Consider the following 17615-nt stretch of genomic DNA (forward strand, 5'->3'; position numbering starts at 1 on the left):
AATTTAGGGAGTGGTCGTTTTCTGATGTTTAAAATGTTTTTCTATTCAAAAGATGTTGCGTGTTAAAAACAATTATATTGGCTGGGCATGGTGGCTCATGCCTGACAGCACTTTGACAGGCCAAGGTGGGCAGATCACCTGAGGTCAGGAGTTCAAGATCAGCCTGGCCAATATGTTGAAACCCCGGCTCTACAAAAAGTACAAAATTATCCAGGCGTGGTAGAGTGTGCCTGTAATCCCAGCTACCGGGGAGGCTGAGGTGGGAGAATCACTTGAAACCAGGAGGCAGGGGTTGCAGTGAGTAGATAATGCACTATTGCACTCCAGCCTGGGCGACCAGAGCAAAACTCCATCTCAAAAATAAAATATAAAATAAAATAAAAAATTACATTAATACTCTTTTTATCAAAACAATACTGAATCCTTCATTGCTTACTGCCAATGTCATCTGGACACAAAATGACAACATGGTAATGATACAACATGAGGCAAGTTGGGATTTCATGTTATGATCTGCCACTTGAAGATATACTCATAAAAATATATCATATTCCCAAGTGTGGACATATCTATGTTCTGTTTTAGGAAACAGAAAAAAATATTCCAAGTTTCTATGTGCTCATGGAAGACTGAGAGCAAAATCTTCTTCAGAGCTACCAGGGACAGATGTTACAAATAAGAAGAGGTATGGAAGGTAAAGTTCTATAGCAATGTTCTCAGTATAGCAGATAGTGCCTTCTGGAGTCATCTAGGAAATGTGTAGGAACACTTAGGTCTCCCAATTAGAGTAAGGCTCTATAATGTTTATTGGGAAAGAGCAGGGCTGATAGACATTCTGAGATCTGCAGGACAGTCTGCATAATTAGGAGTTTCATTCTGTGATTCTCAGAATAGCGGCAAACATCAGAGTATTCTTTATATCTTCTAACGTGGTTGTGTTCAGTAGTTTAGGCAATAAGCATATATTTTATTTCCTTTGACTCTTTTTAATATTAAAAGTTAGGTACATTTGGTTATCTTTTGAAATGATGTATGTTGGTAAATGGAATGCAATGGATTTTTGCTTTTTCATAGTACAGAGGGTCTTACAAACAGTTGTTGTATTTGGGATCTGATAGGGTTGGGAAACCTCTGTTCCCAACCTCAAAATATGAGGTATTTCATATAATATAAGCATGCCTCAAGGTATGAGAAAGAGACACAGGCAACCAAAGCCTCTCCCACGGCTGTGAGAGAATGAGCCCAATAAACTACTGAGTTTTATATGGTTTCATACTTCACTGTGGCTATGTCATCTTCATGGGAACAGCTACACCCAGGAGATGTTTTAGAAACCAAATTTGGTCTTACGGATAAGATACAACCGAATTATAAGATGGTTGCTAGCAACAGAGTTGTACAGAGAATAGTAACTATGTAGGCAAGAAAAGATAACAACAACAATGAAATAATTTTAAGAGAAAGAGTGAAAATTACTAGCCATGAGTAAGAGAGAAGATAACCTTCATCAATGGAAAAAGGCAAAAAAAAGGAACATAGAAAAGTACTAGGATGTGAGTGCCCTAAAATTAATACACATATCTTACTCATATTTCTATTCTTCAGTCTCTCTATGTTTAATAACATTGCAAGTATTTAATAAACTAAAATACTGAAATAAATGTAGAAAATAAAGAGTTGGTAAAATATAGATACATCAAAAATTCTAAAGGAACCTACCACTCACTCATCCTTGATCATTTTGAAAATAAATGAACCGATTTCTTTCCATCTCCTCCCTAACTCGTTCTTTTTTATTTTTTATTTATTTATTTATTTATTTTTTTGAGATGGAGTCTCGCTCTGTCGCCCGGGCTGGAGTGCAGTGGCCGGATCTCAGCTCACTGCAAGCTCTGCCTCCCGGGTTCACGCCATTCTCCTGCCTCAGCCTCCCGAGTAGCTGGGATTACTGGCACGCACCACCATGCCCAGCTAATTTTTGTATCTTTAGTACAGACAGGGTTTCACCACCTTGGCCAGAATGCTCTCGAACTCCTGACCTCAGGTGATCTGACTGCCTTGGCCTCCCAAAGTACTGAGACCCCACACCCAGCCCTCCTTAACTCATTCTTTTAGTTGTGCTTGAGTGCAAATCTTGTTCACTGTGCTGCCACCTCCCTCGCCTTTCTCCTTTGGGTTAATCAGATTTTTCTGCCTCTTCTCAGTCAACAGGACTATATACTTGATCTCTAGACTCAGGCCTCTGTCATTGATAGACTCTCTTTTAGAGAAACAAGAGACATTATATACTAAGTCATTTAAGTCATCCCAGATTAAGACTGAATTAATTTAAGTCCCAGGGGGAATTTAAAACTGGATTATCCTCTCCTGAGATTCCTCTACTTCCTGCAGAAAAGTTAATTTAGGTCATTTTGTGATACCCTGCATGATGGGCAACTGTGCCCGTGAATGAAACCAAACAAAAGCATGATGCAAATACGGAGCAAGTCAGTCCTCTGAGAGAGTTACCCAATTGAGCTCTCTTGGAGCCTCCTAGAACATCTGCCTATCAAGATTTAAGAATGCATATCTTAAAATAATATTTACAAAATCAGATTTGGAGTTTATTATTCACTTAACATCAAGACATTTGGGAAATGACTCTAGCATTATTAGAATTTTACTATGTATTTATTTCAATGAAGTCTTGATTAGCAAAAGAAAAATGGAGCAAAACCCAGTCAGATTTGGAATATCTGTAGAAAACCTCTTAGCATCATGTCAGTAAATAAATTTCGTGCTCATGACAACAGATCAGGGAGCTGTACACATTACTGGTTATTTGGTTTAATCTAAAACTGAATTCTTCTAAAACTAAAAAAAGGAAGTAATCCTGAGTTGAGCAATGTGTAACATTCTTCTGTTTGTCTCTGTAATAAACTTCTTAGACAGTTGTATATATCATAGTGAAATTTAACATTATTTTTTAAAGATTTTTAAAACAATTATTATATTGAGGGTAAAACTTAATTTTTTCACTTTAAAAATTTTTGTGCGGTTTTAACACTGATTTTCAAAACCATATGTTATTTATCAACAAACAGAATATAGAGCTTAGATGTTTCACAGCAATGTGAGAAACACGCATCATATTGAACACTGAAAAAGACTTCTATCAAAACATCTGGTAAGCAGAAGTAGAACTGAACTTAACTGGTAATATGCATATTTATCTAACTTGTTTTTCTAACTTGGTTATATATCTTGGAAGAGATGTGGCGATTTTTTTTTCCAGGAGAAATTGAAAATACTAATGTACTTTATATACATTTTTTATGATTATAATGACATTTGTCTTACTGTCATTCAAAGCATTATGCAAATTTTAAAAACAGCAACTTTAAGTTAACATTTTTTAAAAAATTTATCTTAGTAGTGAATTTAAAAATATTCTTCACATTTGCCTCTACCAACTAGCTTATCTAATGAATCTCAATTTATCTGTATGGCTACTCATGCTTTCTTCCACTTTGATTATTTTGACATACTTTACTTTTATTAAGAGTCAAAAAGTACAGTTCTTATAACTTCTAGAGATACCGCTCCACTCAATGACAATGTCTGGAGAAATCTGAAATCAGAGACTGTCAGTGATTACAAAAGAAGCCTATCTTAAATCAAGATGATTTAGAATCTACTGTAGCTCAGGAAATGCGACAGAACCACTATGCACTTAAAGACATTCCAAAGCAAACTAAAGTATTTCCAGGCTTTTCTTAAGGAGCAACTATCAATAAAAAAACTTTAAATGTTTGATTTTTTTCATTTTTCAAAGTGCAACAAAATGCACCACACAAGTTGAATAGTTAACTGTGTTTGTCTCTTCATTCTTCATGCAACAATTTTATGACTGTCTCTTCATTCTTCATGCAACAATTTTACAATAGGCAGTGTTATCATTAACTGAATAATGTTACGATGAAACATCACAAAATGTTAATCATATCTGCCCATCACATAAGCAAAACTTTTAAAGATGGGCACTAATTAGTAGTGATAAGGATATGGAGAAATAAGTATTCTAACATATTGTTTGGAATGTAAATGTGCATAATTGTTTTGAGGCTGTAATTATTTACAATATATACATATCATATGACCTGACAATATTGCTTCTAGAAATTTATCCCATAACAGACAATGTAAAGATCTTAGCCAAGGATATTTATTGCATCATTGAATGTAATCCCAAGAAATTTGAATAAACTAAATGTTCATCAATATAAGAAGGATTAAACATAAACTCATGCTATGGAATGCTCATAATTTCATACTTGAAAATAAGTTAAAGACACTTTTTTAAGTTCAAAAATGCAAGCTTCAGACCACTATTTTAGGATGATAACAATTTTAAAAACAGTGTATTTTTCTATATTCAGGTAGATGTAGAAATATAGATAGGGTCTACGACCATAAATAAGTCTGAAAAGAGATGCCCACATTAAGTAAATACATAATGAATGCCAACTGAAATTACAAACAGAAAAGTTTCTATTTAAAACACAACATTGGATTAGTGACTTGTTTTATAAAACTGGAATCAAAACAGCCTAGATACATTTTGGATAATCATATACTTGTTTAAAGGAAGAGTTAGTAAATTCTAAGTTATAGGGAATCTATAACTTGGACTGTATATATTCTACCCAAACGAAAAGTGAAGCAACTTCTTCCAAAGAACATATCTTGGCAGAGCTGGGGAACTGTCACAAGAAGGTTCACAGCTCATGATTTAACAAAGATGTGGCCAATGTCTATTTTTATCCCAAACCTGCTCTGTGTAGTAACTGCATACAGGTGGGATGCCTTCCCTCCTACGACCCTCTTATTTGGAGCACAATATCTGATTTAGTGCCTTACAGACAGGAAGCACATAATACTTTCTGAATGCATGACCAATAGTCCCAATATTTAGCAGCTGGTGGAAGAGTTAGGTGTAGGAAATTAAACAACTAACAAAGATATATTCAAGGGATTGCTGTTGTTACCATGATGATGTGAATTCTAAATTTAAAAAAAGCAAATTAATAAGGTGGTTGTTGTTATTACCATTGCTAAGAAGTGTTGTGCTGGCAAAGTCAAGAGAAAATGCCTCAATTAGATAAGGCGAAATTTTAGCTACATACTTCTTAGGAACTTTAATTTTTATCCTCTGTTTTCCTTCTCTTTACTAACATTTTATTTGCTCTAGTCTTTAGACATTGCTAGACCACCAACAATGAGTCACATTTACTTCACACTGTCTCCACAGTGGCTGAACTTGTCAGAAAAATGATAGCCGCATAATACAAAGCAGTCTTTGTTTTTTTTTTTTTTTTTTTTTAAATAAAAGAGTCAAAACCAAGATGATGGTCATCAGGGTGAACAGAGGAAAGATTTACTAGGACACTGAAACTATCCCTACCTTAGAAGCATAGCCCAGTTGGGTTTTCACCTGGGAAATAGCAGCAAATAGCAGGAGGTATACAAGAACTGGGAATTATCCTCAAACAAAGGGCAAGATTGGAATTGTAAGAGGCACAGATGCAAAGCCAGGTGCTGTAAATAACAGCTGCAGTCAGCAATTACAACATTGTCTGAATTGAAAATATGGAAGGCACACCTGCACACATGAACATCGCTCAGGAAGAGTAACATTGTTAACTAAAAGATAATCTGTATTTGTTCATAAGGGTTAGTAATACTCATACTGTAAACCTCTTACTGCCATTACTAACGATATACAAAATGTGATGAGGATCACTTTGTCACCTCTACCATCATATTTGCAAGCACCTGAATCTCTACATTTTGTTAAACAATGAAGAATATAGAGTGTCTATATAAACCAAGCCGAAATGATAACCTCTTTACCAGTTAATACAGAATGAGCACTTGAATACTGAACAGGAAATATAAGAACTGGAGCAAGATTCCAAAATTAGAAGCTCAGTTGAGATCTGTGTCAAAAACAGTAGGTGACAAATCTAGAACTATGCAGATGTTTGGAGTAAAATTCATTTTCTCTGCCTGCAAACTAAAAACACAATAAACTAAACATGTGTTCCAGTATGTGGCATTTTTTATAACCCATTTTTACAAAATTTAAGATATTTTTATTTTAAAATGAATTAAAATTTATCCATGATTTTTGTAACTTCAATAGGAGTTACATAATTTTTTTGAGAAAACTGATCACACAAAAATTAATTTTCTAATCTAAAAGTTTTAAACACATAAAACAAACTCAAAGAACATAATATTCTATCTTTCACTCCCATCAATCACACATAGTGGTCACCATTCATTCAAGAAAGATCCAATTAACTTTCTACTCTAATGCATTTATTAAATCAGATAGATAATCTTTGAAGTAATCCACATTTCATTAAAAACTGAATAGAATTCATAATTTCAGTCACTAAACTGATAGAGGATAAAGAATACTTTGTCTATTATATGGCAATAATCATAAACCAATGCTCTATAACACTCTGCAAATGTGCTTCAGTGAGGCCAAACTGGATTTTAATACTTTTTCCCTGCAACTGGATAAATATAGAAAAAAGAGAGGCAGAAATCACATCACCATAATACTGCAATAAAACTAATGTAATCCTTTTCATATAGAGATTCAGTATAAAGGCCTGTTTTTAATTGCTAAGGATAGAAATACTTAAGACTTTTCTGTAGCATTTGCCTGCTTCATAATCAAAGTGAAGGTTGAACTGTCACTACATAAAGATAATAGTATCAACAAATTATATATAATATATATGTGTGTATATATGTGTGTGTATATGTGTGAATGTGTATGTGTATATATACAGTTTTATATGTCTATAGTTTTATAAAAGTGGGTATATATGTAATACACATTTGTGTATTAATGTCTGTGTATATATAGCTATATATATAGTTTTATAAAAGTATGTATATGTAATATACATTTGTGTGTGTGTCTGGAAAGTTTACACCTTCAACATTGCTTGGAAATCACCTTACCTCATATACAAATTCATAATTTATAAATTTGGCTTTCCCCAGAACTGCACAATTCAGCTAAATTTCTGCCACCTAACAAGAATACCCTCTCGTCAGGTTTCAATATGTTCTTTATTTTCTTCTGCATCTTTGCCACACAGACTTTAACATTCATATTTCTAACATTCTGTTGAAGGCAACCTAGGCTGTGTATCATGTGCCTCAAAATTTTTCCAAGCTTCTGCCCACTGTCTGATTCCAAAGTCATTTTCATGTTTTTAGATATCAATTACAGTAAGACCACACTTGCAGGTGCCAGAATTTGTATTCATTAGGCATAAGTGCTATAACAAGTTACAGCAAATTTATGGGTTAAAACAACACAAATTCATCATTTTATATATCTGAGAGATACATAAAGAGAAGTCGTAAATGAATCTAATGGGACTAAAATCGAGGTGTTGGCAGGGCTTTGTTTTTCTACAGACTCAAGGGAGAAAATCTGTTTTCTTGATTTTTCCACTTTCTAGAAGCTGCCTGCATTCCTTGGCTCATGGCCCCAATCTTCTTCAAAGCAGGTCATTCCCACTTTTGCTTCTGTCATCACATCCCTTCTCTGCCGTTGATTCTGCTACCTCACATGTATCAGCACTCTTGTGATTACACTCATTCTACCTGGAAAAGGCAGAATAACTTTTCCATCTCAAGATCCTTAACTTAATCACAACTGGGAATTCTCTTTTTCCATGGAACTTAACATCTTTACAGCATCTGAGGATTAGATGTAGACATCTTTGTGGGAGGACATTATTCAGCCTATCGCAGAAGCCCCAACCAAGAATTATCATTATTACAAATAACCTATCTATTTGATATAATATGATTCTGTAGAAATGTTAACTGGCTCAGTTTTGATTGACAGCATTAAAATAAAGGTTGTGAGGGAGGATAATCTCATCAAGTATTTTGCCATCTTTGCTCTGACATAAATGTATATGAAGATCTTACATGGGTAGTAGTTATTTCTGTTTCATTAGTCACTCAATGTAACATTCCTAGAATTAAAGGCAATAAGTAATTTAGACTTTACCGTTGATATTATTTGAACAAAACTCTAAATTATAAAATTCTCCCTAATAAACAAATGACATCCTCAGTTCGATGCTATCAGTATACTCTATCAAATAAAAATATCTGGCTTGTTCTTTAATCACATTAGAGAAATTATTATGATAGACCTCTGGTACTTAGATACTCATATTACTCTTGATACGAAAATAGGGGTTGAACATATATGAGTTTTAACTGATGATTCTACATGGACAGTGTGAAATAAATGTAGTGCACTGAAAAAAGTACAGGGAATTGATTTCTGTTCCTACACTTTCAACTGTCTGTCCTGCCTCAGAAATCAAATCATCAATAAACATCAGTCTTCTCATCCATAGCAAGAGGGCATTGACTTAGGTCAGGGAATCCAAACTTTTTAGTATGAAATCATTTTGAAAAATAAATACTAAATGGAGTATAACTATTTTATTAATAAGTTTATAAGTTTAAACTTACTTATGACCAATACCATTTGCATTTCTTACTATAAAGCCAATCAGTGAAAAGAAGTGTTCTAAATTTGAAACCAAGGGTTAAGAAAGATGGTTGCATAGGGTTAAAAATAACACATTTTGTTGCTTGAGGGGGCAAAAAAAGAGAACGATAGCTGTGATATTATAGAAACTATTTAATATTTGATTTGGTTGCATGTTATCAATATATGGAATCTAAATATATTACATACTATCATCTTAGTAACTGACATTGTAGTTTCAAGTTATATGTATAACAGAGTGAGAAGAAAAAAACTTTTTTTTTTTTAAATCTGTTTAGGAATAAAGAAACTTTATGGCAAAATTTAAGGGAACATATTTGTTAGTATTCTGTATATGACACATTTGTATAGTTAAGCATTGTTTTTAATTTTTTAAAAATAGTTTATTACAAAAGTAGGGCAAATGCTCTTGAAGTCCATAAAACGCCTGCAAAAGAAACTAGGAAAATATTTGGAATATATAATGCTAAGTAACTCAAATTTGAAAATTCAATAATTCTATTTTCTAATGACTATTGATATTGATACTATATCAAATCCAACATTTTCAATCCTCATCCTATCCATGAAAGAACTCATAGATTTCAACTTACTTAGATTTTAAACAGCTTATTTTTTGCACAATGTCACAAAACCAAATGAAATAGCAAACTCATCCACTTAGTCGTACATGAGAAAAACCTATCATTCTTCATTTTACTTTCCTTCCTACATTACATTTAATCTATCAACAAGTACTATGTATCTGTATCTAAAAGTATTAAATACGCCCATTTCTCTCTCACGCCACTGCCACTCCCTTAGTCCTAGCCACCATTGTAGTAGTATGTGCTCTAAATACACTCTGACGAGCTTACAATCTCTTCTCCATGGAGTATCCAGAGTGATCCTTAAAAGCACAAATCAAATCATGATTCCCTGTTTATATGCTCCAGTGGCTCTCCTTCACACTTAAAATATAAATTCTCTATCATGGTTTACCAGGCCTTCATGATCCTCTTTATTCCTTGAATATCCAAAGTTTGTTCCTATATCAAGTCCTTTGCATCTGCTGTTCCTTCTCCTTGGTAAGCTCTTCTGGCAACTTATATGACAGGCTAATTTTTTTTTTTTTTTTCTCATTTAAGTCTCAGCTGAAACATCAACTCAGTGAAGATTTATCTGAAATCCTTTCAAAATTAGTTTTACTCAGGAAACTCACTCAAAATCACATTATACTGCTCTTTTTTTCTTCACTGAATTATGTATCAAAACTTCAAAACTATCTTGATTACTTAATTTGTATTTGTGGGTGTGTGGGCGTGTATGTGTGTGTGTGTGTATACATATATATGTAGTTGGTTTCCCCATCTGAAATATAGGCTCCTCGAAGTGATACGTCTTGTTTACCATTTTAATGCTGTCATCTAGAATCATGTCTGGTACACAGGGAGTGTTTAAAAATTTTTGTTGAATAAATGAATAAATTTGTTGGGGGAAACCCTCATACAGCCTGTTTGTTAAAACCTTTCTGCCTCTGCTTATGCCCAGTCCCAGTTGAAAGTTCAACTGACCTCTTAAGATGTAGATGAGATTTAATGACTTCCCAGAAATTTTCCACAAGTCATCATCGCTGTTGTTGAAAACTTCCTATCTCTTTAGTAGAATACTTACATATAGTATACATACTTATATTACATACACACATTTTTGAGTTTTTTTTTTCTAGACTAGTTTTTTCCAGATCTATTTATGTGTCATGAGTTGGACCATGAGCTTCCTGAAGTCATGGGCTTCTATATCATTTCTTTCCTCTATTTACAGTAATCACACTACTCTTTATCCAGTAGGTAGAGGCAAGGTAAAAAATCAACTACTTTTTAAACCTATTTTTTCTCACAAAAAAGGTGAAAATTAATATAAGATGTAATGAAATTAAGAACTCAGGCAAAAGGTTTCTTTCTGTATTTTGTCCATTCTAAGAGAGTATGGGAGTGCAGAAGCAAAAGCAAAGGCAGAACTTCTTTCTATTCATAAACATTTTCTCTTTTTCTATATTAGATTAAAAGAAAAATGACCACTCCACATTGTTTCTAAATTATGTCAATAAAGTTAAAACATAGCAGAAAAAAACACTGATACATCTTCAGGGCACTGAAAAGAATAATTATGAATTATTGTAGTAAATAATATTCTGAATAACAATATTAATTAATTAAGCCAGTCCAAAGAGATGAATACATATCTTAAATATCAGGCACAGACAATTATAAGGAGGTTGATACCTTCATGAACTTTACAGTCCATCCAGACAGTTCTTCATTTCAGTAAGAAATTCCTGAATAATTAACAATTTGACCACTCATCAGCCTTTGAATCCATTGTGGCAATACAACATTTTTATTCTACTCCAGTTTTTCAAAGGCAAAGAGAGAATTTAGCCTTGCAAACAGGTTGAAAAAAATCTATTAGCTATTAGCTTTTTAGTACCTTTATATTTAAACAAAAAAGAATTTATAATGATAAGGATGTTGACAGAAAAGCAGGAAATATTAGTGCCTAACAAAAGTCAGTTCTAATTCATGAACATTGATTTAAATGTCATTAAAATTGTACTTGTTCCTGGCTTGGCTTTGCTTAGATATGCTTTCATTTCCCTCAGGCTGTAGTCTATTACTAATATACTTTTCTGTAATTTCCTCCCTTCTGAGTTCAGGAAAAGAAAAACTTTAAATCAGATTAATTTTTGACAACTTGTGCATAGATCCAACAGGCAGGAAGAATGATACACCCTTGTTCCCTTGCAGGAGAAAAGAGTGTGATTGTCAGCAAGAGTGCTCAGGCACTCAGAGGAAAAACTACAAAATTCTGCTCATTGATTACAAGTTTTCAGAAGGGCTAGCAGCTTTTCCCAAGCTAATTCCATCCTAGGGACCAAGAAAAGCCACACACCTGCCCAAAGTTTCTGAATGGCTAGGCTAACCTACCACAGTTAATCCTAACTTCCATCCCTTTAAAAAAAAAAGAGGTAAAAAAGTGTCTGAAAATTTATTGTTAATGCTTTCCTATTTCCTTCAACATGCAGTAGTCTAAAAATAAAGCATCTTAGTACAATTTAAGAAATTAAGACTAGGATTTCAGATCCTGAAGCCCATTTAAATATGTATTATTATTATTATTACTTTTTAACCCTTGCTTTTAAACCACCCTCCACTTTTGTAAATTCTGTGAGGGATGAAACACAGGAGTACAATTTAAGAGTGGAGATTGTGGAGTTTCTCAAGTTCACCAGTGGTGACTATGATGGGAATGAATTCAGTCAAACAATTTCTAAACACACGGAGTACAACCAAATGGAGCTTCCACAGTTTTACTGTAACTTCTTGACAGATAAACTGTTCTTTTTCTTCTCAGGTTTGTTATTTTTGAATGTCTGTCACTTATAAAAGCATGTCATCCATCTGCACAGAGAAAAGGGCACCAGTGAAAGATTTGACAGAAGCAGCATCAGACAAAATTAAGATTATGAAGAAAATGCTTTTGAAAAAACAAATTCTTCATCAAGTAATTAGTGAATAGACCACAAAAGAAAGAAGAATGGATAAATTAGACAAAACATGATCAGTGCTGGTATGTCTTATGTATTTGGATAAAATCTTCCATGTACTACTACTCTTTTGTAACAAGTGATTTTTTTCTTAATATTGGAATACATGTTTAAAATGCAAGCTAGCACTGAAGTCAAAGATTTTTAGAGGGAGTGAGGAAGGACTTATCATCATTGCTTACCATAAGTAATATTCTGAATAAATAATAATCTGACTTAGACAGTCCCAGGATATAAATATACAAAACGAAGAGGTAAACTCCAGACTATATGAATCTTTAGTAATTATACATCAACTTTAGGTTTATCAAATGAATGAATAAACTGATATTAAATGAAAAATGAATGCACACATGTATGCCTTAGCTTTTGGAATTTTTTCTTTCCATGCCTTCTAGGGGTACTGTCTGTGTTACTGATTTCCAGCTATATCTGGTGCCAGTGAGGATAAGTTCTACCAAAGTACCTATGGCAAGGCAGCCAAAGTGTTTCTGGTATTCTAGACTGACGCCAAGAAGGCGATTCACTATTTAAAAAATATCATGGTAATGATTAGGTTACATGAACTGTAAGTGCTTTCTTGATATCATTTGTGAAATACCTGAATCTTTACACTTCATATTGGAAACGAGCCACTATTTTTACTAAAATTCCTAATATCAGTTCAGACATTATATGCTGCAAATAACAGATTACCTACTAGCAGTGATTTCCATAATGATTTTTTTTTTTTTCAAATACAGATATATAAAGTTAAGGAAGTCCAGCAATGGAGATCTCAGAACTTCATGGTTGTTAGGGCTCTGAGTTGGCTAATTTGTTTAGAAAATTTGGCTCAACTTTCTGAACACCATATCCTGATAAACAATGCCCCTAGGTAAAAAGGATAAGTTGGGGGCTGTCCTTACCACCTCTCTGTTTATAAATCAGGAAGGAAAACATTTCTTTGAAGGCTTACATTCTAAGAAAATGTAGCCTTAGATCTCTCATGCCAAGACTGGATTACATCTACAATGCTAAACCCATCACTGGCAGTGGGTGAATGGGACTTGCTTAGACCAGCTGTTGACCTGACCAGCAGTGTCAGGGTAAACTTGTTAGAAATGCAAATGGGCCTCTTCACAGGCCCAGTGATTTAGAAACTGTGGAGCTGAGGTCCAGCAATCTGCTTAACAAGCCCCCAAGTGATTCTGACTTAAGCTTAACTTTGAGAAGAGCTGATTTAGAACATTCTAGCTCATATCCTGGGTTTGACCCACCTTCTCTGAGCAGATAAGGAAAAATTCTCCTCAAGGTTCCACGTATGTTCCCTCTGCCTCCAGTGTTCCTCCCCCACATGGGTGATGCCCTCATTCCCTTCAGGCAAACACTATGCTTTTTCATATCAGGGACTTGAGCATCCCTGATTTTGGTATCCTCAAGGTCCCAGAACCAGTTCTCTTTGGATACTAAGGAATGACTGTACTTACTTGTTTGTGTTTGGTCTACTTCCTTCAACTAGAATTTCAATTCCATAAGAGCAAAGGCTTTACTCTACTTATTCACTTTTCTATCCCCAGGGCCTACAACATTGTCTGGTATACTATGGACATAAAATAAATATCTGCTATAGAAATATTGATATCCAAATGAAATTAGAAATAAAAAAATGGCTCATGAATAGACAAGCAACATTATTAAATTTTTAAAAAGCATTTTTCACCATAAACACTATGTTCAAATAAATTTACCTATATTAGAAGTTTTGCCATTCTATCAGATTTCATAGCTTTTATCTATGGAAATGTCAGGTTTTTTAAGAAATAGATTTGACTAACATACAAAATTCTGCCAAAAGTAAATGCTAAGTAACAAGGTTTGTTCTAAAAAAATCCAGAAATTCACAGGATGGAGAAATTAGGTACAACCAAAGTAGTTTCGAAATGTAAACTACTTACATAAACAGATTACAATTCTTGCAATTTCCCATACCGTTGGTTTTGTTTCTTAGTTTTAGTCTAAGTATTATTCAGCATCTTGATTTCTTATCAATGCCCGCTTGCTTTACTTTAAGAATAATTTTATGTAAATAAGTACATGTGTCCACAAATAACTATTTATATATTGAGAAAATTTTAAATGACATAATATGCTAAATATTATCACACAATATAAAATAAAAATTCAACCGAAAGGCCTCTTTTGTTAGTTTAATATGGATAAAGCGTATTTCTAGTGAAATACTTTTGAAGATCCTTTAAGTAAATTTTAATATAATTTATATATTTGCATGATTCAGCACATTTAAATCCAGCCACAAAAATGTTACTTGTTAAGACCATTTGCTTAAGAAAAAAATAATTGCAGTACAAATTCTTGATGGCATCATGCAAAAAATCCTTAGCTGCTAATTTACAAATAATTGTGTGTATGCAATGAATTAGGGCACCATATAAATTACATATACAAAGATAGGCTGGGTGCGGTGGCTCACGCCTGTAATCCCAGCACTTTGGGAGGCCAAAGCGGGTGGGTCACCTGAGGTCGGGAGTTCAAGACCAGTCTGACCAACATGGAGAAACCCCATCTCTACTAAAAATACAAAATTAGCCGGGCATCGTGGCGCATGCCTGTAATCTCAGCTACTTCAGAGGCTGAGGCAAGAGAATCGCTTGAACCCAGGAGGCGGAGGTTGCGCTGAGCTGAGATCATGCCATTGCACTCCAGCCTGGGCAACAAGAGTGAAACTCCGTCTCAAGAAAAAAAAAAAAAAAAGAGAGCAAATCAACATCAAACAATCTCAAACAGTATTTTTTCAGTAGAGAGAACTGAACCTAAAGACAATGAGCATGCAAGTTGCACAATGATCCTGTCTCATTGTACAAGTGACTCTCTAGTGTTGCTCCATGTTCTTAATGTATCACAAACACTTTTCCTGAGACTTATCCTCCTTTTTGCTTTCAAATATACAGCTAACCAAATTCCCTTTCACATGTTAAAACAATCCTGGTTTTGAACAGACTATGTTATAAATGGAAAGCCTTTCTTGATTTTTAGTACAATTTAGATAAGCCCTTCTACTCCATTCTTGAAGCATATCTTCTCAGTGACTTCTTGCCTAAAAGAATAACAGGCAGAACCACTTGTCTCAACTGCAATGAACATAACTCCCAAAATATCTCTTCTCTTGCATCAAAATATGTAACCACATGACTATTTAAACATTATGATACTGATTATTTAATTAACATGCTTCTTTAATAGTCAAGCCAATGTCTTTATTCTCTTTATGTACTGGCTGCCACCAGAGATACAAATTTCAAGAAGGCAGGAAACAAACTATTACACAAAGCATTTTTAATTTTTAATTTATTTTTTTTATAGAAATGGGTCTTGCTATATTGCCCAGGCTGGTCTTGAACTCCTGGGCTCAAGCAATCCTCCTGCCTCCACCTCCCAAAGTGTTGGGATTACAGGCATGAGTCACGGCATACAGCCTATACTGGGAATTTTTTAGAATGATTCTCACATGCTCAAAAATTTTCAAAATGATGTTATTTCAGGATGTATGCTAATTGTTCTTAGATTTAAATTCTTTCACATTGTCCTTCAAGAATTTTCAAACTTTTAAACATTTCCTGGTCTCTTGTTCCACATCTGATACTTGTATTCTCTGCACAGGACCTCATTTAATTTGTTTAAATGGATCATCCAATACACTTCTCATTTTTTTCTGTTGGTGTCACTTGTCCATTTGCCCTCACAGGTTCAATAATTCCCAATTGTTTTAAAAGGTATGTTTCTGCATTCGTCCAATTCTATCACTGCTTACTTCGTCTAGAAAGTTATTCTTTCTTATATATATTCAATAATTTTTGCTCCATTGGTAGGTTTCCTCTGATAAATAAAATATGCTCAAGTCTCTACCATACTTAATAATTCTTTTCTAAATTAAAGAATCTCCTTTCTATCAGTAATGCATTTCTGGAAAGGAAAGTCTCCCCAACCACTTTATTTTCTCAGCTCCTATTCACGCTAAAGTCTTGCTTCTATCCGCTATCTTTTCGCCCAGTCACTCTAATTGAATGCTCCCTTTTCTAAACTCAACCATAGACATCACAATTTGCAAACCCAGTTGCCTCTTCTCATCCTATTTTATTTGAGCTTTCTATGCTGCTTAAAACTATTAACTACCGTTTATAAGCCTCTTCTTGGTATATCTTCCTTTCCTCAGTGTTGTGACAAGGCACTCCACTGTTTATGCACCTTTCAATCCGGTCACTTCTATTCTAGCTTCTCTCCTACCTCATTTTCTTCCTCCTACTGTCTCAACATAGGTGTCCTCCAAGGAGCTCTCCTCGTCTTTCTATATTATCTTGTTTATATGTTTTTACTACTCCCAAAGCTCCTAGTCTGAGTTCTCTAGTTCCAGACATTGTCCAAACTTTTATTTCTGTTTTTCTGATTGCATTTATCTTAGCTGTTTTTTGGTACTCTACACTTGGCTTTTCCAAAATGGAATAAATGATTTTTTCTTTTAAATCTCAGCCCTTGTTTCTAGTCTTTTCTGTCTCTGTGACGGACATCACATCTTCCTAGTGTGGTTGGTTCAGGACAGAAGTTCAGCATCTTATTTAAGTCTTCAGCTTCCTTGTTCCAACAGATACACACCGAGACATGTTAACTTGTACTCCACCATCACCTCCTCCATAGCCTTATTTCTTATTTTTTAACGAAATCACTCATCTCCTCTCCATATTTTAGTACACCAGCTTTAAAATTCCAACTTTTTGTTGGAAAAACTCACAAACTTACAGAAAATTTGCAAATACACTACTCTTTTAATTTTCACTTTACTAAACATGAAGAGTAAGTTACTGCGCTGATGCCTCCATTATCCAGAATACTTTAGTATTTCTCATAAACAAAAACATTTTCCTACAGAGCACAAAATGATGTTCAAACTTAAGAAAAATTACTGTCTAAACTTCAGATCCTATTCAAATTTTGCAGTTGTCTTAATGATGTCCTTTGTATCTAAATGATCTAATCAGAATCACGTGTTATATTTAGTTACTATATCTCTTTGGTCCCATTCAGCCTTCACAGTTCAGCCTTCCCTTCACTTTTGAGGCTTTACATTTTTGAAAATTATAGCTCAGTTATGTTGTAGAATGTCCTAAATTTGGATTTCTCTGTTTTTTTAATGTTTAGATTAAGGATATGCATCTTTGCCCTGAATATCACAAAAGTGATGCTGTACTTTTCTTGCATCCTAGTGGGAAACCACAATTACTTTCCCAACATGGATACTGTTCACCTTCATCATTTGGTCAAAGCATCTGTTAGGCTCTTCCAATGTGAGGTTAATCTGTTCCCTTTTATAAATATTAAGTTTTTGGGAGCTACTTTGAAACTATGTAAATACCTGGTTTCTCATCC

General features: G+C 34.1%; 1 protein-coding gene and 1 long non-coding RNA gene across 15 annotated transcripts in view; one reads left to right on the forward strand and one right to left on the reverse strand.

Moving 5' to 3' along the window:
* The window catches only part of LOC105465585 (protein tyrosine phosphatase receptor type K), a 558841-nt gene that overhangs the window by 70760 nt on the left and 470466 nt on the right, over positions 1–17615 (reverse strand). The window lies entirely within an intron of this gene.
* LOC139363301 (uncharacterized) lies at positions 593–12128 on the forward strand. Its single transcript, XR_011623352.1, has 3 exons — positions 593–685; positions 3084–3166; positions 12002–12128. It is a non-coding gene; the product is annotated as an uncharacterized lncRNA (long non-coding RNA).

This window comes from Macaca nemestrina, chromosome 5, assembly GCF_043159975.1.
Source record: "Macaca nemestrina isolate mMacNem1 chromosome 5, mMacNem.hap1, whole genome shotgun sequence".
NCBI lineage: Eukaryota > Metazoa > Chordata > Mammalia > Primates > Cercopithecidae > Macaca > Macaca nemestrina.